The sequence below is a fragment of the Leptodactylus fuscus genome, chromosome 11 (assembly GCF_031893055.1).
Source record: "Leptodactylus fuscus isolate aLepFus1 chromosome 11, aLepFus1.hap2, whole genome shotgun sequence".
Classification (NCBI taxonomy): domain Eukaryota; kingdom Metazoa; phylum Chordata; class Amphibia; order Anura; family Leptodactylidae; genus Leptodactylus; species Leptodactylus fuscus.
The window spans coordinates 25194200-25217290 of record NC_134275.1 but is presented as its reverse complement, the minus strand read 5'-3'; the positions used below and the strand labels follow the sequence as shown (position 1 = coordinate 25217290).

The following is a 23091-nucleotide window of genomic DNA, read 5'->3' as shown; positions in this document are numbered from 1 at the left end:
AGCCAAAGGCTTACTGTAGTGTCTGTGGCTTCTGAATGTTTATTCGTTCAAAAATACATCTCCGAGTTATTGGGTAAGGAGGACGGCAATTGTGTGTAAAAAAACAAACAAACAATAAAAAAACAAAAACACAGTGTAGTACCAAATGCTAAATTTCTAAAGTGGAGTAGAGAATACTGACAGAATATTATTATTATTATTATTATTGTTTATTTATATAGCACCATTAATTCCATGGTGCTTTAAATATACAGGTAGATGTAATACTAACAGTGATCGGCTGGCACAATGGGGTAGAGGGCCCTGCCCACAAGGGCTTACAATCTATGGGGGAAGGAGATAGAGACAGAAGGAGAGGGGGAGACTGTACAGATGGGGGTGCAGTGATAGTGTTATTGGAGGTTGTAGGCCTTCCTGAATAGGGGAGTCTTCAGGGCCTTCTTGAATCCTGTGATTGTGGGGGTCAGTCTTATGAGTCTTGGTAAGTAATTCCAGAGTATGGGGGATGCACAGGAGAAATCTTGGAGACGGTTGTGTGAGGCGTGGATGGGAGTAGAGCAGAGTAGGAGGTCATTGGAGGATCTGAGGTTACGTGTGGGCAGGTAGCGGGAGATTAGGTCAGAGATATATGGAGGGGACAGGTTGTGGATGGCTTTGTATGTTAGCGTTAGTAGCTTGAACTCAATTCGCTGGGCTATAGGTAGCCAGTGGAGGGACTGGCAGAGGGGAGCAGCCGATGAAGATTGGGGGGTGAGGTGAATTAAACGAGCAGCACAGTTTAAGGTGGACTGGAGGGGGGCGAGCGTGTTAGCTGGGAGTCCATGCATAAGGGTGTTGCAGTAATCTAAGCAGGAGATTATGAGGTCCTGGACGAGCATCTTAGTAGTTTCAAGGGTGAGGAAGGAGGGGATTCGATGGATGTTCTTGAGCTGGAGGCAGCAGGAAGTGTTGAGGGTTTGAATGTGTGACTTAAATGATAGGTCGGGGTCCACTGTTATCCCAAGGCATCGGGTAAGTGTGGTTCCGTTAACTTTGATAGATGGGTCAGGTGGAGGGGCCATACGGGATGGGGTAAAGATGATGAACTCCGTTTTCTCCATATTGAGTTTGAGAAAGTGGGAGGAGAGGAACCGCTAAACATTATAGAACTCTGGCCAACAGAGAGGTAATTGTCTGGTCCAGAGATGTATATTTGGGTGTCATCGGCATAACAATGGTATTGAAAACCATGAGATTCTATGAGATGGCCCAGGTCAAGGGAGTAGATGGAGAACAGCAGGGAATAAAACGTTAGGTATCAAAGGGCTGTGTTCATACATATAGCCAGTGTCCAGTCATTGCTAATAGTATCAGACTATATAGGGGCGCATTTTCCTGACATGGAGAATGGTTACAAGCAGGTGTCTATAAGCTCTGGGCTACAAGGAGACTTTCTTAGGTTTGGATCACACTAGCACTTGTATTCCGTCCGGAAGGAGTCCACATGGACACCCCCCGGACGGAATACAATCGCAATTGGAAGCGATGTGTTGTCAAAGCACACGGACCCCAGTGACTATAATCGGCTCTGTGTGCTTGCCACACACTGCCTGCACAAATCATTCCTGGAATCCCCTCTGAAGGTTCCCACACTCCTATACCTTTACTAGTGCAGAATGGTTCCCGCAATCCCCTCGCGTGGGAGCCGTCCTGTTACATGACAGTTGGGAGCATTATGAAAGTTTAAAAAAAAATATTAACAAAAACCTAAAAAGTTCCAATAACCTCCCTTTCCCTATAAAATGCAAAAAAGTTCAAAAGCAGCGGCACCGTTCTGTGAGTGTGAACATACACTAAATCACTGGATCTCAAACTAGATGATCTGGCATCGGGAAGCCTGATGAAGTGCATTTAGCACGAAACGGTCGTCGCTTCATTTCTTCTACATTCCATCTACCATACCCCCGTCTGTAAATGCTGTTCAAGTGCCTATTTTTATGGAAGATTATTAAAGTTTGGTGAATTTTACTACTGGCTGGTGAGTGCCCTGATTTTTTTCTATTTTTTTGCACTCCCTTTCCCTATATTTCTAATAAAAATAAACAAAGACAAACAAATTATGCATCCTTGTGTCTGAAAATGGTCAAACATATAAAAATATCTTGTGGTAGGAAAAGAAAATTAAACTAAGCCAAGCCGCCATTTTTTCACTGTTTCCCCTCCCAGAAAAATTTAAATAAAAAACATCATACCTTTTTCAAAATGGTATGAATAAAAAGCCAGTCACCTCATAGAAGTGGATGGAGTACCATTCACAGTTGCTAGGCACACTTCATCCTGCAGCCTGTCTCCCTGGAACATGTGGGGCCTCCCGTACTGTCACAGCCCTGTAATGTGCTTAGTACCTTGTGCATTTAGGTTCTACCCTGGCTCACCGCTAACTTTTCTCCTTCTACACTCGCTTGTCTTAACAAAGAGCCCCTATCAGGAATGGGAACTACCCATGCAGTTTCTCTGGATCATGGCAGACCATTTTGTGGTTTGGGTTGCCCTGATCTGGAAACTTGTCTGCCTCAACATAAACTGCAGAGCTGTAATCAACTGTAAGCAATAATATTAGAAAGTGAGTTGTTGGGTGAGGAGCTTGCAATGAAGTACCACCACATATACACTCCTAGCCCATTTCACAGGTTGCAACTGCACTGTTTGTGACTTGATTGAGCTGGAAGGGAGCTGGTCTTGTCTGGTTTGGTCATCCCTGAAGGATGGTTCAGCGAAACAACATGATTTCTGTGGCAGCGTGCACCGCCTGTTTTTTGTAACCAATCTGAGTCTGGACTGTCTTTGATGCAAGCTATGGAAATGTCCTCCGAGGCTCCCTCTCTGACTTTACAGCAAATTTTCGAGACAGTGATGCTGCAAAAGCAAGGGCGTTGTAAACTTCCTTTGGGAAGACGCTGAGAAAATTAGAGGATGAGTGACAGAGGTGGAAGAGAGGATGTGGAGGTTGGAGGGTTGGCTATACAGAAAGAGGTTAATTGTTTGGCTGATATAAACAGAGGGTTAAATACAAAAAATTGCTGATTTGGAAAATAGATTGAGAGATGCAATCTGAGGGTCTTGGGTTCTCCTGAAAAATCTGAGAGTATTACTTGTAAGAAGATAAACAGGTTGAGGATAATTTTAAGCAAGTCCTTATTGTTGTGATTGCTGAATGATGAAGACATCCTAGCACATACAAGTTCCTTTTAGGGTAATGAGGGTTCATCGTCCTTAGGGGTGGTCTAGGATGCTTCAACAGCTTATTTAAGGAGCTTGTTGTTTAAGTCCATTCAGTGTTTGAGAAGAGGATTTAGGAAGGAAGAATTGGATGCTAACAATGGTGCGGTTCAAGCCAAAGGTTTTGAGAAGGGATGAGAAATCAAGGCAACTCTAGTGGGACAATAGGGACAAATACAAACACATTTTGGGGCTGCTATGGGACATTATTTGGGGCCGCTATGAGACATTATTCTGTCACAGAGATCTTAGGGGTGAAGTGAGGGGAGCTGAGATTTCTGAACACCCCAGGGCCCATAGTATCTTTAATCCGGCCCTGATTACAAATGGTTGTCATTATCATAGAGGGATTCTGAAGTTTACTCTTTTTCATAATCAGAAATTGATAAAATAATGAATTTGCAGGATGTTGTGTTTTGGCAAAGGTCTAGTTGAAGGTTAAGAAGATTTTTTGTAGAGGATTTTGAATTTAAATAATAAGGTTTAATAAAAGTTCATATAGGATGACACTAGAGATGAGCGAACAGTGAAATATTCGATATTCGATTCAAATAGACCCTCAGGGGAAACCACTATTCGACTAAGGAGGGTCACCAAGTCCACTATGACACCACAGCAAATTATGACAACACTTCTGGAATGCAACTGGGACAGCAGGGGAAGCATGCCTGGGGGCATCCAACACGCCCAAATCACAGTTTTACCCCACTATCACAGCCTATCTGCTACATACTTTCCACACTCAATACAACCTCTATGGAAAGTGGAAAAATACCTGGAAACCTTCTTCCCAATTGTATGGACAGAAACCCAAATTTTAAGCAAAAGAAACAGCATGCGCTCATCACAATCCCTGACTTGATAGCTGTGTTAATCAGAGTACCACACTGAACAGGACCGAGCACCAGGAACAGGTGTTGTCCCTCACTCTGTCCAACCACTTCACCAATCCCAGGAGCTACCACATGACTTTGTGTGTCCTGATGCCCAAACACTGGAGCATCCGCCATCTCCGGGTCATTTAGTTGTTGTGGACCAGCAGTGACGCCAGTGCTGGCGCTGCAGTCCAAATCACCAGCTAGGTCACCTCCACATATGCCTCTGACACTTTGGGGAGTTCACCCTCATTCTCTCCTTTTCCTGCCACTGCTCCTTTTGCCTGCACCATTATGCGCCTCTTCTCAGCAACTCCCCATCTCCCAGGACTTTCATTGCCCGCAGAAGTACAGTGCAACCCACCCACATGCCCAAGCCTTCAACGGCCTCATCTTAAATCTGCTGGCCCAGGAGATGTTGCCCTCCTGGCTTGTGGAGACTCAGGCCTTCTGTGACCTGCTGGCAACTGCGGCACCTCGCTATGCCCTCCCTACTTCTCCCAGTGTGCCGTCCACGCCTTGCACCAGCACGTGTCCCGTAACATCAGGCAGGCCCTAAGTTCCGCGCTTTGCACAAAGTTCCACTTGACCACTGAGGCGTGGACAAGTGCATGCGGCCATACATCTCAATCACGGCACACCAGGTGAATGTAGTTGAGGCTGGGACCGGGTCACAAACTGTGGCAGCCTGCCTTGTCTCCCCGCCCAATATTCCTGGCAGTGCTGAAACTCACCCTCCTACTTCTCTTCCTCCTCTGCCGCCGTTAAATCGACCCCAGCTACGAGCTGGAAACGCTGCAACACTGGCGTGGGGAGACGTCAGCAGGCCGTGCTGAAGCTCATCAGCTTAGGGGACAGACTGCACACTGCCTCCGAGGTGAGGGATGCCATCCTGGATGAGACGGCAATGTGGTTTTCGCCGCTGCACATGGGCCCAGACATGTTTTCGTGTGTGATAATGGCTGGAACCTGGTAGCGGCTCTGGAGCTTGCCAGTCTCCAACACGGTCCATGCCTGGCCCACGTTTTCAACTTAGTGGTGCAACGGTCTTTAAAAACATACCCCAATGTTCTCAAGCTAGTGGTGAAAGTGCGGCGCTTGTGCCCCACTTTGGCAAGTCTACAGTAGCCGCTGCTAGCCTCAATACACTCCAGCAACACCTACATCTGCCTGAAGCACCGGCTGTTTTTTCGAGGTCACCACACACTGAAACCCTATATGACCTATGCTGAGCAGAATGTGTGAGCAGCAGAGACCTTTGAAGGAGTTCCAAATCCAAAACCCAAGGGTTCATCAAAGTCAGCTCCCTCAGTTTCTCAACCATGTGTGCCCATGGATGGCAGACTTATGCGAAATCCTATCCCATCCTTTCCACTGGACACTTTACAAACTCACTAGAACCTCTATGAAAGTGTATAAATAATTGGAAAACCTTCTTTCCTCTACATTAATATGGACAGAAACATAAATTTAAACCGAAAGAAACATTAGCATGCTCTCATCACAATTCCTGATTTGAAAGCTGCGTTAAGCAGGGTGCAGGGTACAATGCAGACCAGGCCCAAGCACCATGAACAGGTGTCACAATGGCTAGCGGATAATGCTTCCAGCTGCTTTTCCACCATCCAGTCAGCCACTACCTCCAGTCGTGTTCATAGCCAAGAGTCTGCCCCTCCTTCCTCCAACATGCCCAATCTTCCCAGCAGAGTCATCCCACCCTTGCCCCCTCCCAGGATCTGTTTTCGGGTCCTTTACTGTCTCTCCCTCTGTTGAACCACTTCCCGAATCCCATGAGCTACCAGACGACTTTGTGTGTCCTGATGCCCAAATACTGGAGCATCCGCCATTTCCTTCCAATTTTGTGGTTGTGGTCACTTGTAAGGCAAGCCCTGGGCTCAGTGGGATAGAGAAAATGCAGGACAATCGTCAGCCGGCATTGCCAACCCTGACTCTTCCACAGTTTCCAGTGCTGGAGCCAGTCCACCAGCCTGGACACCTCAACATCTGCCTATGACACTTTGGGGAGTTCACTCTCATCTGCACCTTTTCCAGCCTCTGCTCCTCTCGCCTGCACCATCATGCGCCTCTTCCCAGCAACTCCTCATCTCCCAGGCATTTAATTGCAGGCAGAAGTACAGTGCAACCAACCCACATGCCCAAGCCTTCAACGGGCTCATATCAAAACTGCTGGCCCTGGAGATATTGGTGTTCCTGCTAGTGGAGACTCAGGCCTTCCGTGACCTGATAGCAGCTGCGGCACCTTGCTATGATGCCCCTAGCTGTCACTACCTCTGTTGGTGTGCCGTCCCCGCCTTGCGCCAGCACATGTCCCCTAATATTAGTTGGGCCTTGAGTTCAGCGCTTTGCTGTAAGGTCCACTTGACCATCGACGCATGGACAAGCGCCTGTGGTCAGGGACACTGCTTCTCTGTAATGACAGGCTGGGTTAATGTAGTTGACGATGGGCCCGGGGTGAACACTGTGGTGGCCTATCTCCTCTCCCAGCCCAAAATTCCTGTCAGGGCCTCTCTGAAAGCCTACTCCTCCACTGCAACCTCGACCACACCTGCGACCTGTAAGTGCTTCAGCACTGGGGTGTGGAGACGTCAGTAGGTCGTGCTGAAGCTCATCCACCTGGCCAACAGAAAACACACTTCCCCCGAGGTTAGGGATGTCATCCTCGATGCGATGGCAATGTGGTTTTGGTTTTGCGTATGTGATAATGGCCGGAACCTGGTAGCAGATCTGGAGCTTGCCAGACTCAAACACGGTCCACACATGGCCCACATTTTCAACTTGTTGGTGCAAAGGTTCTTTGAAACCTACCCCATTGTGCCTGATATACTGGTGAAAGTGCGGCCATTTTCGTAAGTTTAAAGTAGCCTCAGCTAGACTGAAAACATTCAGAGCACACTCCTGTCATCTTCGCACGGTTGGCTGACGGAGGAAGACAAAGGGGGATGAAGTGGCATTTGATGTCACTGTCCCACACGAGGCTTGAGGGAAAGTTCAGTGCATCCCATTGCTTCAGCACGGATGGTGTGAAGGGAGTGGAAAATGGAGGAAATGGAGAGTGACCCTTCCAGTTGGGGGCAGCGAAGTAACACTCTGGCACACATGGCTGACTTCATGTTGAGTTGCTTTTCAAGAGACAAAGGCATAGTTCACATCATGGAGAGCAAACAATACTGGATTTTTACAATCCTCAACCCCCGGTATAAGAATAAAATCTCATCCTTTGTTCTGGTAGGGGAGAGGAAAAATCGCATAAATGATTGCCACAAGTAACTGGTGCAGAATATCATAGAAATGGGGGCCACGCGGTGGCTCAGTGGTTAGCACTGCAGCCTTGCAGCACTGGAGTCCTGGTGTTCAAATCCCGCCAAGGGCAAAAAACCATCTGCAAGGAGTTTGTATGTTCTCCCTGTGTTTGCATGGATTTCCATCCCATATTCCAAAAAAGACATACTGATAGGGAAAAATGTACATTGTGAGCTCTATGTGGGGCTCACAATCTACATTTAAAAAAAAAAAAAAAAGAATATGATGGAAATATTTCCGTAGACCCTTGCGGGTGGCAGAGAGGAGATTTCCTCCAAGAGGCTAACAACTGCCACCCAGTCCACAAACACCAGGGGAACACTCTCCAAGGTCTGGGACACATTAATGCCCCCCCCCCCCCCCCCCCCGGCCAAACCACCGCCACTGAGGGGCCTAGTGTCATCAGGAGGGAGAAGTATAGCCACATGTTGCGTGAGTACCTGGCCAACCACAGCCCTGACCTCTCCGATCCCCTTGCGCCTTACATGTATTGGGTGTAGAAGTTGGACCTGTGCCCCTTGGGGTGAGTGGAGGCTTTCCCCAGCTGAGGTCTGGGTGAGTTTGGTGAGGGGGTGCAAATACACCCCGCAGTTAGCCTTTTTGGTGGCATAGAGTGTACACAATGAGTCCCAACTGTCACTTGCAGAGCCACTCTTCTACTTGTAACTGCATGATAGAACCTGCGTGTCTATGCTCTCTTGAGTTAGAGATAGATTGGGGCCCCTGCATTTTAAGTTTATGCCCCATTATTTTGCTTCAGCCCATAAAGAGATGTAATTTTGTGCTCATTGGTGCCAATTCAGCCGTGCCACCCCCAGGATTAATTCTTTTACCCCTCTTTTGGAGTTGTCATTTGCCCCAGCAGCGTATACAGTGTCAGGCCCACCATTCAACTACAGCCCATAAACAGAGATGTAATTTTGTGCCCATTGGTGCCAAATCAGCCGTGCCACCCCAAGGATTAATTCTTTTACATCCCTCTTGGAGTTGTCACTTGCCCCAGCAGCGTATACAGTGTCAGGCCCACCATTCAGCTTCAGCCCATAAACAGAGATGTTATTTTATATTTAGCTGTATACCACTTTTATTTGGGAGTGGAATACAACCAGGAAAGCTGGATTCAGCGTATATATACGATACACAGATTTGCTGTATACAACTTCGGTTTCTTTGGGAGATACACCAAGGTGTATATCTCCTCTTGCTGCAGTATAGCTCTGAAAAGAGCTGTTGCTTTTCTTCAGATTTCCTGCCTAACAGAACCTACAATTCTATCTGACCCTGAGCAGATGTCTCTCCCTGTCTCTCCAAGCCGCAAATGACACGAACATGGCTGACACTATTCTTATAAATCCGAGGTCACCTGATTTCGGGAGCCAATGACTTTTCCTATTTTTTTTCAATGCCTACATTGTCATAGTTCCTGTCCCACCTCCCCTGCACAGTTATTGGTGCAAAAAAAGCACCAGGGAAGGTGGGAGGGGATACGAATTTTTACTGCATTTGCCGCGTGGTATTTGATTGGAATCGAATGTCTCGAATAGCCTGATATTTGATCGAATACCTATTCGATTGAACGCTGTTCACTCATCTCTAGATGACACTTTTTTTTTTTTTTTTTTTTTTTTTACACCGACTGTGTTATACACCAATAGTTCACAAAAGTCTTCTCTATAAAAGAGGGGTTTCCTTCTATCTCACAGCCTTATGAACTCTTTTTAGGCCACAGAAGCGAAAAACACTAAGATCTCCATGATGAATACTTTGAGCTTCACACATTTCATGGGTTATGACAAAGAGGATTCGTGAACCGCTAATTTGTTCTCTAATCCTATCCCATAAACATTAGCTGGTACAATCAATGTAGCGTAAGTCATAAATCCTGCACTCAACACTATACATAACATAGTTAGTATTGCAATGAATAAACCCATTCATTTTACTTGAGCTGAGCACATACAGTGGCTGTGCACCCAAAGTGGTGAGCTTCATAAGCTCTTTTTTTTTCTTTTATGGATCCAGCGATCTATACAAGTGAGAGAGCTGTGACAAAATTTGTCTTTGAATGTATTGATTATTGTGACTACCCATTGGATTACCAAGTTTGCTCCATCGCCTGTGGAATGGGTGAACTTGAGTTAGTGGGTTCGTACTCTAGTGCCAAATTTTTGGCAAAGATTTGGTACCCTAAGTTTTGTCAATATCAGAGAAACAAGGTCTGTAAAAACATGTCCATATTTGATATTTGATTTTTTAAATGTTTTCTTTCAACTGCGTCCAGGCATATTGGGTTGGGAGGGGGTAGGGGTTGATGTATTTTTGTTGTATATATTTTTTGTAATGAGTATTGTATTTTTTATATGGAATATACATATAAGAAAAAAAAAAAATCCCCATAAACTGCAGCACAAGCAATTGATATATACTCTAGGCCAGTGATGGTGAACCTTTTTGAGACCGAGTGCCCAAACTGCAACCCAAACCCCAATAATTTATTGCGGAGTGCCAACCGGCAATTTAACCTTAAAACTCTGTGGATCCACAATTGCGGACAATTATGAACCCACAAATTACAGTCATGTGAATGGGGCTTTACAGAGATTGGACTGAAAGGTAAAGGTCTCTGCGTTTTTTTATTTTAAACAATTAATGTTCACTATTTACATTGCACAGTATCTGTTTTATAGTGACTGTGCAATGTTATTACAGCCTGGACTAATATCATGTCAGCTATAAAACAGATTCTGTGTGATATAAGTAGTGAAGGGACCCCACACAGTACAATCTGCCCCACAGTGGCCCTCACACACAGTACAATCTGCCCCGCAGTGGCCCCCATACACAGTACAATCTTCCCCGCAGTGGCCCCCATACACAGAAATGGTCCACAGAAGCCCCTTCCCACACAGCAACAAATAGTCCACAGTAGCTCCCTCCCACACAGCATCAAATAGTCCACAGTAGCTCCCTCCCACACAGCATCAAATAGTCCACAGTAGCCCCCTCCCACACAAAATGAAATGTTCAACAATAGCCCCCTCCCCAGACAGTACACAAACATAAATATACCTACCTGAAGAGCTACCGGGTGTCCTCTCTTCTGTTCACTGTGCGCGCTGATGACTTATGTCATCACACCTGCGCGGGTGCAGAGGTCACAGTCTGTAGTCAGTGTAGGTCGCGCGGTACGCAGATGTGCATTTCCACAATCCGCTGAAGGCAGCGATCACTCATTAACGGGGAATCCTGTACCAAATTCCCATTAGTGAGAGAACAGGGCGACTGCACGCGTGGCAGCATAGAGGGCTCTGCATGCTCTCTCTGGCACGCGTGCCATAGGTTCGCCATCACTGCTCTAGGCCTAACTGCCCTGTCTGTCCATTATCGTTGCTCCAATCACATAAGTCTCCTTCCAGGTTACTCAATCAGGGATGGACAAACTGGCCGAGCTTCAGGCCATAACAAACAGATCTATAGAGAATGAAAAACTGAGAAACACAGACGTCTCAGTAGAACCTGACACACACAATGATACATTAATGACTCCATTGGATACCATTAGTGTCAGCCATACTTTACCGCAGATCCAGCACTGTTTTGTGGAACCTTTGAGGTAGGTTTTCAATTTATTTTTGTAGCACATTAAAGCTCTTTTATAAAGACTAGTTAAATACAGAACATACAGTATCAAGGAGCTATAACCACTCATTTTGCTTTAACTTTGCTTTACATGTTTGGCTTTTGTGTAACTTTGCTGTTATCTCTAGTGTATGGCATGGGCACAGAATATATGTCTGCCAGAAAACAGCAGTGTATGAAGCCACACTAAGGTGAAACGCGCGTCGGGGTATTTTGGTTCTCTCACTGGTGACGCTCTGGTGTGGTGCTGACCCCTTTTATATGGTATACTGACACTGCTAGCATTTCTATCGGTATGTATTAGAACTTCTACCAAATCAATTCTCTCTAGGCTGCGCTGATGAAGTCCAACCAGACAGAAACGGTGCCGTCCGTAGCTGAGAAATTGATTTGGTTATAACCCCGCATTATGCAGTAAAGACTTCTGGGAAAGTTGGGCATGATGTTCAGGGTGCTTCCCATAGAGGGCGGCATAACAGAGGCTCTGTCTCCCTGTTTACATCTTGGGAGACAGATTTGCATATTCTTCCCATGTTCCCTTGCAGTGGAGCAACTATGGCTGTATAAGTCTCTACACACCTGAAAAGGTGGTCTCTCCCTAAGGAGAGACTAGTGTGAGACAGAGAGTGCAGAACCATCACTGCATTCAGCGCTGAGACTGGATCTCAAAGGCCGTCCTTACAGCCTCTTGGAGGAGAGAGTGCTTGCCCCAGGCTCATCTAGAGACAGCCTGGAGAAGGGAGTTCAGCTGTCTGGACTATTGGATTCCGTGCCAGGAGGAACAGTGGCAGACATTGACAGGAGGAACTTGAACCTAAGCAAAGGTAACCAGATCGCTGTGAAGACTCCCTGCACTACCATCCCTAGTATTCATAGCTTGGAGAGGCATGAGAGGGGCGGTAGTTGGAGGTGAAGTCTACCATAGAGCCTGCATTATTCCTAAAATGAAGGTTGGGGAATTGTACATTGTGGTACTAATAACCCCATTGTTGGAAGCTACAGTTGTACCTGTCTCCAGTTGCTGAAATAAAGACTCTACTATCTGTATTTAGAAGATGTAGTTTTGTTTTTTTATGTAGATTGTGAGCCCCATATAGAGCTCACAATGTACATTTTTCCCTATCAGTATATATTTTTGGAATATTGGATGGAAATCCATGCAAACACAGAGAGAACATACAAACTCCTTGCAGATGGTTTTATGCCCTCGGCAGGATTTGAACACCAGGACTCTAGCGCTATAGGGCTGCAGTGCTAACCACTGAGCCACCATGTGGCCTGTTTAGAAGATGTAGTTGTCACTGAATACAGATTTTCCTTAGCAATGCTAACTTAGTATCAGAGGGATGCCAATACACAGACTGTTCTCTAATAAATAATATAATGAATTTGTTAGTAAAGTGTAAAACCTGCTAATTCCCTTTCCTCACACATTAAGCAAATTGAAATGGCCATTACATTTTAAAGAGAACCTTTTAACACCTCCACTAACCCAACGAGGATCTTTTTAGCCACATTATAACATGGATTTGGAGTCTAGTGCCCTTGCATTTCCCTATATTATGTTCACTGGCTTTTCTGAGCTATTTGTTCGCTATTTTCCATGTACATCTGGAAGAGTTACATGCAAAGAAACCAGTAGTATTAATAATGGATATGGGAGAGGGGGCAGACTGCTCTGTATTATACACGCACCTTTCTCAAAGATAAATGCAAAATGTTCTACAACCATAATGGGGCCATTAGAAGCATAAAAACTGAGAACACATAACACATGACCCCTTGTACAGAATAGACTGCCCAGAAAAACCCTGCATAGTGGAGGTGTGACAGAAACACTTCTTAGACTTTATTTACAACTTAAATGTAACGCCTGTGCCTACTCCGGCCTCTGTGCCGTGGCGTAGGGGGAGTGTTCAGTTATTATTCCTTGCTTTAGGTTCTTCTTGCATTGTCTAAACATTGTCCTACTCCCTTACCTGTGTAATTGATTGATCCACCACACCTATCTCCATCACCTTGGTTTCTCTCTGCTCCTCTAATAGTTAATCTTAGCCTTACTTGTGTGATTGACAGTCTATCTGACAATCAAGTCTGGGGCAGGTTCTGGACTTCCTATAAACAGGACATCAGCCCACACATGTTTGCTGGCTATTAAGACTCTGTCCTTGCTAAGCACTGCTCTTGCTATTATATTATTTACTGACTTCTGACCATTGGCTTCCCTTGTCACTACTCTTTTGGATTTCGATTTGGTACTTTTTGTCGCAGATTTTACCCTTGGCTTGCTGACTTTGCTTCTGTGTTGTTTAGTCTTGTCCTGTTCGGTGTAACACATATTCAGAGAAGGGACTGTCACCCAGTTGTCCCTGTCATTAGGACAGTTGTTGCAAGTAAGTAGGGATAGGGGCTGGGTTAAGTTAGGACTCACTGTCTATCTTTTTCTTCCGTCCAGGTTGCAGCAGCAGCAGCACTGGGGAATTGCTCAACTAGCAATTCCCTTACAATAAAACTACATAATACATAATAGTGCCCTGTAACGATTGCTACTTTTGCAACCCCTATAGATATGTCCCGTCTATCTCTCTAACACTGCCTATATATGACTGTGGTCTCATCATGGCAGCTAATGGAAGGTTATGTGACCCAAGACATCCATCATTGGCCTCCATTGAATAACACTGACTCAGTGAAGGAAATTGGTGCATGCTTAAAGCTGTGCCAGTGTTATTCAATGGAGGCTACATATGGACAGGTTGGGCCACCTCCTGCTTTTGTCCGCATTAACATAATAAACCTTGTATTCACCTTTACCATTGATCCTCTAATGTCTGTATGAATGAGGCTTCTTCTGGTGTTTGGAGTCAGTAATTTAGTCCAGGCAGCAGGATGCACCATCATCATGCCACCTACAACAAGACACTGACATCCTGTGTCTGTCCCTGCCACCCTATAAGCTGTAGGACTAAGCAGCCTGTGGTCTAGAAATTGGTAGGCGAAGACAAAAACCGCAGGTCAACGAGACACTCCTCCAATCTGGATCCTTGAGAAGCCCCATTTGGAGATGGGGCCCGTGGACAGTTGACCCCCCCTCCTATGCAGAGCCTGTGGCAAATAATTCCCACCCATATTTGTGTCAGGAATAAGAAGGAGATGGCTGTTGGATCCTTTTGTTCCTAAGAGAGCTGAGATGAACAGTTTTCATTTCTCTTCAACTGATCATATTGTTCTGACAAGATGCTCTAATAGCAAGAAAGAACCTTGCTAAAAAGTGCTTGCACGTTATAGTCCAAAGCCTGGGGCGTCCAGCAGTCCTAGACCCCTCTGACCACTTCCATAATGATTGGGAGAAGTGCTGATAAATCACCTAATGCCAGAGAGAGCTGTGCAGCCGAACATTTCTCTCCCTCCCTGCTTGAAACCCATCTGTCAGATCATTGTGAGGATGAAGAGGACTGTATGAGAACCACAGAAATCCCAAACAAGAAGGTCCTCATACCTCAAAAGAAGGAGCAGAAGCAAGACAAAAAGAAAGGTTTTAAAGTGTATCTAAACTTTCCGACAACTTTGGATTTTCTGCCAGTACTTGTGTCATAAATAAATTTTGCTGTAAGAGTGCACATAATGTCAGAAACCAACCTAAAATCATACAAAAATCACTGCTTGGTAGAATATAGGGACACACTAAATTTAACAGAAGTTGACTTTTAACTAACGACAGGAGCATACTGCACATGCTCGCGTTAACGGCCACAAAAAAATGGCCGCCGGCATGTGCAGTCGGCTCTGCCATCGGGCCTCACACAGGCGTCGAAAGTGTGACCCCCAGCCGGAAGAAGATGAGTAAAGAGGCGGCTGCTGAAGAAGATGGAGATGGCGCTGGAGAGAGTTCTCTCGCAGCATTGGGGACGCCCCCAGTGCTGTGAGAGAACTCATTTGCATACCGACAAAAAACGGGATTTTAACGGCGGCGCGGAGACGACCTCTAAAGGTAGGAGAAGAAAAGCCTTTCTTAAGGCTATTCCAATGTGTTAACGAGAAAAAAAAAAGTTTTTAATGGTAGAATCCCTTTAAATATTTATTTATTTTTTTTTTTTGCTGTCTAAATCTGGGGTGCATCTAATAGTCCAAAATATACCCAAATACTCATATCCAAATATGGTAACACATTTGGCTGAGCCACAGGCACATCTTTATGGGGGTTTAGAAGGAATAATGACCAAATGAGCATTGGGCTGATAGCAGCCTAAAGTGTATGGCAAGCTTATGGCTCTGTTCACATCTGCTATGGAAAGTCAGAATGAAACTTTCAATACAAATTCTGTGAGATCTGGCTAACTTTTAGGCCGAGTTGAAATGGGGGGTTTTGGTCAGGATTTTGACGCGGAATCTGTGTCAAAATCCTGACCAAAAATCCGCCTCCCATTGAATTCAATGGGATCTGGTCATTTCCTTTTTCCATGCCCATTCTTCAGGCGGATTCAGCCGCGGACGTCCACCTCACGACACTCCCTCCGGACTAAACCCATTCATGTGGGCCTAATCCGGAGCGTAATGCCATGACTGGATGCCGGTGCACTGTGTGCACTACACTGGCATCCAGACGCAGCTAGCCGCTTTTTGGACCGGATTCTGAGGCGGCCTCCGCCTCAAAATCTGGTCCAAAAAACCCTGTCTGAACCAGGCCTGAGGCTCCGTTCCCACGGAGTAATGCGCCGCTCATTCTGACACGTAAACACGTGTCAGAGTGAGCGCTTCAAAACAGATCCCAGTGTCAGAGTGAGCGCTTCAAAACAGATCCCATTGACTTCAACGGGTGCCATCTTGCGCACGCTACACATTGAAATCAATGGGTTAAAAAGCCTCCCATTGATTTCAATGTGTAGCGCGCATAAGACAGCACCCATTGAAGTCAATGGGATCTGTTTTGAAGCGCTCACTCTGACACATGTTTACGTGTCAGAATGAGTGGCGCGTTACTCCATGGGAACGGAGCCTTAAGGCTGAGTTCACACGGGGTATTTTGGTCAGGATTTTGAGGCTGCATCCTGACCAAAAAGACGGCTCCCATTGATTTCGCATTGACTTCCGTTTGTTCCGGCTTCCGGTAAAAAGAGTGGACATGCTCATTCTTCAGGCAGATTGCGCCTTCGAGAATCTGCCTGAAGACACTGTCGACTAGGCCCATTCATTTGGGCCTAATCCGGATTATAGTGCCGCGACTGGATGCCGGAGCACCGCAACGGCATCCAGTCGCGGCTACTCCGTATTTTGGACCGGAACATGAGGCCTCCGCCTCAGATTCTGCTCCAAAATACTCCATGTGAACCTGGCCTAAATCATCAAAACCTGACACACTCCTTTTTGTGCCTCACCCATGAGAAAGCTATTGAAGAGAAGGGATACACCTTCAGGCACTGCTATACAATCGGAGATCAGTCCCTCTTGTATATTCCATCCTATATATTTTTCACTACTACTGTCTCTTACTTATTCAATGTCCTTTTCCCACCCTTGTATGGTATTTTGTTGCACTGCACTATATATTTCAGTTGAGTAGGGACTTTTTAGATTATTTTACACAACTATATCCATTTAGTGCATCAATTGTTTGTTAGGGTGCATGCACACTACGTAACGCCGGGCGTGTATGAGAGCCGTACACGCCGGCATTACGGCAGACTGCCGAACACTTCCCATTCACTTCAATGGGAGCGCTCGTAACAGCGGCGTTTACGAGCGCTCCCATTGAAGTGAATGGGAAGTGTTCGGCAGTCTGCCGTAATGCCGGCGTGTACGGCTCTCATACACGCCCGGCGTTACGTAGTCTGAATGCACCCTTAGGGGGCGTTCACACTACCGTCAGTGTCCGACAGGTAGTGTCCGCTCCTAGTGTCCGTTCAAAATCTCGCACGGACATTAGGAGCGGACACTAGCTGTGTCCATGACACGTGTCATTTATTTAAATGGACATCGGGTGCGTTCTTTTGCACTCTGTGCCCTTCCTTCCCTGTCCGCAAGTGAAGATGTCCGACTTTTCAAGCGGACAGAAGAACCCTACATGTCGGGTTTTTCTGTCCGCTTGAAAAGTCGGACATCTTTACCTGCGGACAGTGAAGGAAGGGCACGGAGTGCAAAAGAACGCACCCGATCGCCATTTAAATGAATGACAAGTGTCACGGACACAGCAAGTGTCCTAATGTCCGTGCGAGATTTTGAACGGACACTAGGAGTGGACACTACCTGTCAGGCACTGACGGTAGTGTGAACGCCCCCTTAGACAGGGTTCACACCAACGTTGGCTCTCCATTTGGGGATTCCGTTCCAGTCTCCGCGTGAAATATGCATTTTTCACCCTTTTTGGGCAGAAACCAAGCAGATCCCATTATAGTCTGCGGGTTTCCTAAGGTAACCACTTTGTTATGCGGATTAGGTTTCCATTCGGAGTGTCCCCAGTGGACCCCCCCGAACGGGAACCTAAATGCGGATATGAACCTAGCATTACTACATTTTGTGTAGCTATCAGCGATTTCTTATTCTTTTTCCCTCAGAAGGGTTCTATTAAACTAGTATCATTACTACCGTAGGTCAGTCTAAAGACTGTATATTTTATAATGCTACAATGTTCCCATGTTTTTTGGATGAATTGACGATTATGTATTTGTCTTTGGTTTTATTCTGCATATTGCTGATGTGTTGTTCTTACTAGTTTGTTAGAATGAGTCTTGAGACACCATATCGCTACTGGGAATCCCACAACAAACAGATGAAAAACTACAAATGAACTTGGACTCAGGGGTGCATCCTATAGCGCCCTTCTCAGATGGCAGCATTTTGGAAGATATCTCCTAGGGAGGGGCATTATTTCACTTATTTGATCTGTAACATAAAAACTAGAAGGATTTTGCTCTGAAAGTAACACAGAGCAAGTTGTCACCTAGTTTTAGCCTCACACACATCCATAAAATAAGGAGACAGAGGAGAATGTCTTACATAGCTAGGGATGCTTAGTATCCGATCAAGTAGTCACACATACACATATATACCCACACACATACACATATATACACTCCACACACATTATGATGCATAAATACTCTACAAAACAGTGGATACAAAGCAAGCCACCAGACAATAAAGGCCAGAAGCAATACAGCCATAGACAGCAGTATACACCTTAGAATCATGGAGCTTACCTGCCACACGCATATCCGAAAAGCTGTAAATCACCATGAAACTATATCCTATACATCATGAAGAAAAGAGGCGGGCACACAGTACGGCATACAGTCAAATACATGCTAGAAGATATATATATATATATATATATACACACACACACACACACACATCAGCTTATACACATAGATATAAATCTCTTCTCTCTTTCTCTTTGTCTCTCTCTCTCTCTATATATATATATACACAAAAGCAGCAATGGTTTATATTATTATTACAGACATATAGGTCTATTGTTCCATACATACATATATAATGATATACACATGATATATACCTCCTTCTGTGGATTTCTTGATGGTCTGACGCTATTGGTTCTGAGTACAGTTGACCACTATGGATACCTGTCGCCTCTTGCAGTCACCACATCCTGCTGTGAGCCTTGTGCTCTTTGGATCCAATAATCCCGCCGCGATCACCAGTGATTAATGTTATCTTGGCTGTGATGAGATTTTCATTGATTTCTGCAGGTGTCAGTCCCAGGATCACTATCCAGTGGATTCATGTAGCTGGTCGCACAATAATCCTCTGTAGCATAAAACAATCCCTTATAGGAAGGCAATATTACAGGTGAATCCAGCTGTGTTGCTGACTAACCATTCATGACCTGCAAGGATTCCCCCATATATCCATTTTCATCTATGTATAGATTTACATAATCGTGTAAATGATTTATGTAGTATGGCCTCTGTGTCTATTTCGTCAAACGAAGCGTTTTCCAGATGTAGGAGGGAGGGAGGGCAGGCTGACATCAGATGGAGACACAAAGACCCCCTCCTCCTACACTCCTCTTTCTGCTTCACCAGCACACCTCCTTTCTGTTCCCATTATTGCCATCTCTGGCATTCAGTACACCATTTAAACACAATGAGGTCACGTGTCAATCTGTTCTGGACAGAAAAGGGGGGCCTACTGAAAGGAATGACCGCCCCAGTATGGTAAAAGAACGGGCAACTGAAAGGGCAATGAAGATTTATATTTATTTATTTATATCATTATAATATATAGAGAAAGATATATAGACATGCATAGATTTCATGGAAAGATCAGATCCTCTATATTCAGACTCGTGCACCGCCATAATAATAATATAATAGGGAATGACAGTTCTTTTACATGAAATTATTACTTAGGGGATGTCAGTATTAACATGTTCAATGTAAAATATACTAGTTACATATGTTCTATAAAAGAAGATTATTGTGCTAGATTTCCTAAACCAATGCAAGATGTCATTGGGTACAAGTAAACGAATGTGAAATGCCAGCACTAAAAATGGGTTAAATGAAGGACCCCCAGGGGAATGATTTCTTATACAAGGACATCTTCAGAATATTACAGAACATTACCAAGATAAAAAAAAAAAAAAAACATATATGGGACTGAATATAGATATAATTCTCAGTAGATATTCTAGATAACTAGACATTGATCAAAAATGATAAAACTCATCGCACAGTAGAAACTAGAGAGAATTCAGCTTGGTTCACATGGGGGTTTTTTGACCGGATTTTGACATGGAAATCCGCCTCAGAATCTAGTCTTAAAAAAAAGCTTTTCACGGCTAACCGAAACATTCCGACAGTTGCAGCATCCCGCTCTGGATTAGGCCCAAATGAATAGGCCTAGCCGGAATGGGGTGTCGTGCCACAGATCAGCCGCGGAATCCGCGTCAAGAAAGGGTAGGTCACTTCTTTTTCTTCCCACTCGTGGAAAAAGGAAGTGAACAGCTCCCAAGTCAATTGCCGGTACTGAAGCGTGGTGAGAGGAACTGCATGTTGACTTACCGTGACATGGCAGACGACATGGAGAAGAAGCTGTTGGCCGGGCTGCAATCCGAAGGTACCAACTGGCTGGAGGAGCTCCTGAAGAAAAGCGGTTCCCGTTTGGTCCAGTCGTCGGCTTCTGTGGGTGAAGAGGTCCGTAGGTCCAGGAGGGATGCCCGCCCACTGCGTCGTCTGAGCCCCAGCCCGCTGAGAGCAGGTAAGAAGAAGCTGGGTCCGTTGGGCGGTAGCAGGGCTGTGTCTGCTGAAGTGCCGGGGGAGGTTCAGAGTGCTTGCTCAAAAATGGCCGCCGAAGGAGAAGGAGGAAGCGTGCTCGGCACTTCAATCCAGAAACAACACTGTCTTCTGTGGGCCAAAGCTCATTTAGGCTGAAGCCCCACGTTGCGGAAACACAGCTTTTTTTGTTGCAGATTTTGTTACAGTTTTTTGAGCCAAAACCAGGAGTGGATTGAGCAGAAGGTAGTAGTATAAGAACTTCCTATATATTTCCCATTCCTTCTGTAGATGTTCTTGACTTTGGCTTAAAAAAGTGCAACAAAATCTGAAAAAAAAAAAAAAAAAAAAAAAAAAAAAAAGCTGCATTTCCGCAACGTGGAGCCTCAGCCTGACGGAAAATGGAAAACTATGTGTGGTTAGATGAATGAAAATTTTAAATTCTTTATAGAAACCACAGACACCATGTCTTGCAGCTTCAAGAAGAGAGGGGTCACTCAGCTTGTTATCAGCACACAGTACATGAGAGAGAAAAGCGCCGCAAGCAGCATTTCGGGCAAAAAAAGCAAGCGGAAACCACATGGACCCCGTTACAGTCCAAGGGTTTCCTAAGGTGACCGCTTTTTTATGTGGACTAGGTTTCCGTTCGGGAGGACCCCAAGCTGACCCTTAATGGAACCCCGTATGCAGATGTGAACCTAGCATAAGCCTGCATCTCTAGTGGTATGGGGTTGTATTAATGTCTATAGCATGGGCAACATAAACATCTTGAAAGGCATTTTAATGCTGTGTAGTATATAGAGGTTATAGAACAACATATGTTCCCATCCAGGCTACTTCTCTTTCAGGGAAGGCCTTGCATTCTTCAGCAAGACAATGCTAAACCATATATTGCATCCTTCACAACAGCTTAGCTTTGCAGGAGTCTGGGTGCTGGCCTGCATTATCGGCATGACAATTCTGCCTGTTCCACTGATATTCTATGGCAGTTTTGTATTTTACACAATGCCATTGAAAACAACTAAACAGCTGTTATGTGTCTTGCAACTCCCTTGATTAAGGCTAAATACACACGAACGTATGCAGCAACGGGTCCATGGGAAAACAGCACAAACAGCATATGGATGATATGTGTGCTGTGTGCTGCCCGTGCCTCCACAGACCCACTGATTTCCTGCAGCGAGTTTGGGCCAGAAGACGGACTGGAATAAGACCAGTCCTCACAGCCCCTACACGTGATAATACGTGTGTGCGTGTGCCCCGGTGTGTGTATGAAGTGACAGAAAATAATGGGTCAGGCTAGGTTCACATCTGCATTTGATTTTCCATTCTGGAGGTTTGCTTGGGGAATAAAAAAGATTATAGATTATAATGTAGTCCGTGCAGTTTCTGCTCGCTTTCCGCATAAAAATGAGAGAAAAGTGCTACTTGAAGAAGGGAACGGAATCCCTGAACGCAGATGTGAACCAAGTGTGTTAGACAGTGGCGTAACTAGGAATGGCGGGGCCCCGTGGCAAACTTTTGACATGGGCCCCTGACCGAAGCCAAAGACCTCGACCGACCCCTCCTACAAATTCCTGCGTGCTCTATTATGCCCCATAGTGGTCCCTGCACACAGTATTGTACCCCATAGTGGCCCCTCCACACAGTATTATCCCCCATAGTGGCCCCTGCACACAGTATTATGTCCCATAGTGGCCCCTGCACACAAGATTATGTCCCTTAGTGGCCCCTGCACACAGTATTATCCCCCATAATGGCCCCTGCACACAGTATTATACGCTATAGTGGCCCCTGCACACAGTATTATCCCCCATAGTGATCCCTGCACACAGTATTATCCCCCATAATGGCCCCTGCACACAGTATTATCCCCCATAGTGGCCCCTGCACACAGTATTATACCCTATAGTGGCCCCTGCACACAGTATTATCCCCCATAGTGGCCCCTGCACACAGTATTATGTCCCATAGTGGCTCCTGCACACAGTATTATGTCCCATAGTGGCCCCTGCACACAGTATTATCCCCCATAGCGGCCCCTGCACACAGTATTATCCCCCATAGGTGTCCCTGCACAAAGTATTATCCCCCATAGTGGTCCCTGCACAAAGTATTATCCCCCATAGTGGTCCCTGCACACAGTATTATCCCCCATAGTGGCCCCTGCACACACTATTATCCCCCATAGTGGCCCCTGTACACAGTATTATCCCCCATAGTGGCCCCTGCACACACTATTATCCCCCATAGTGGCCCCTGTACACAGTATTATCCCCCATAGTGACCCCTGCACACAGTATTATGTCCCATAGTGGCCCCTGCACACAGTATTATGTCCCTTAGTGGCCCCTCCACACACTATGTCCCTCAGTGGCCCCTGCACATAGTATTATCCCCCATAGTGACTCCTCCACACAGTATTATCCCCCATAGTGACCCCTGCACACAGTATTATGTCCCATAGTGGCCCCTGCACACAGTATTATGTCCCTTAGTGGCCCCTCCACACACTATGTCCCTCAGTGGCCCCTGCACATAGTATTATCCCCCATAGTGACTCCTCCACACAGTATTATCCCCCATAGTGACCCCTGCACACAGTATTATGTCCCACTGGTGTTGAGCTCAAGACTAGCACACAGACAAAGCCAACGTTCATGTACATGAAGCCTAATACTTAATACACATTGCTCAGTTTTCTCCTGCCTGCCATTAGATATTAGACAACAGTGACGCCTAGTGTTCAGAGTGAACATTAC

At 45.6% G+C, this 23091-nt stretch overlaps 1 protein-coding gene across 1 annotated transcript in view; it reads right to left on the bottom strand.

Annotated features, from left to right (window-relative positions):
• GABRA3 (gamma-aminobutyric acid type A receptor subunit alpha3) overlaps positions 1-19106 on the bottom strand; it is a 66743-nt gene extending 47637 nt beyond the window's left edge. Inside the window, exon 1 of the mRNA XM_075259381.1 lies at positions 18610-19106. The gene's annotated coding sequence lies outside the window, so the exon portion shown is untranslated. The remainder of the gene's footprint in view (positions 1-18609) is intronic.
• Between the last annotated feature and the right edge of the window lie 3985 nt (positions 19107-23091).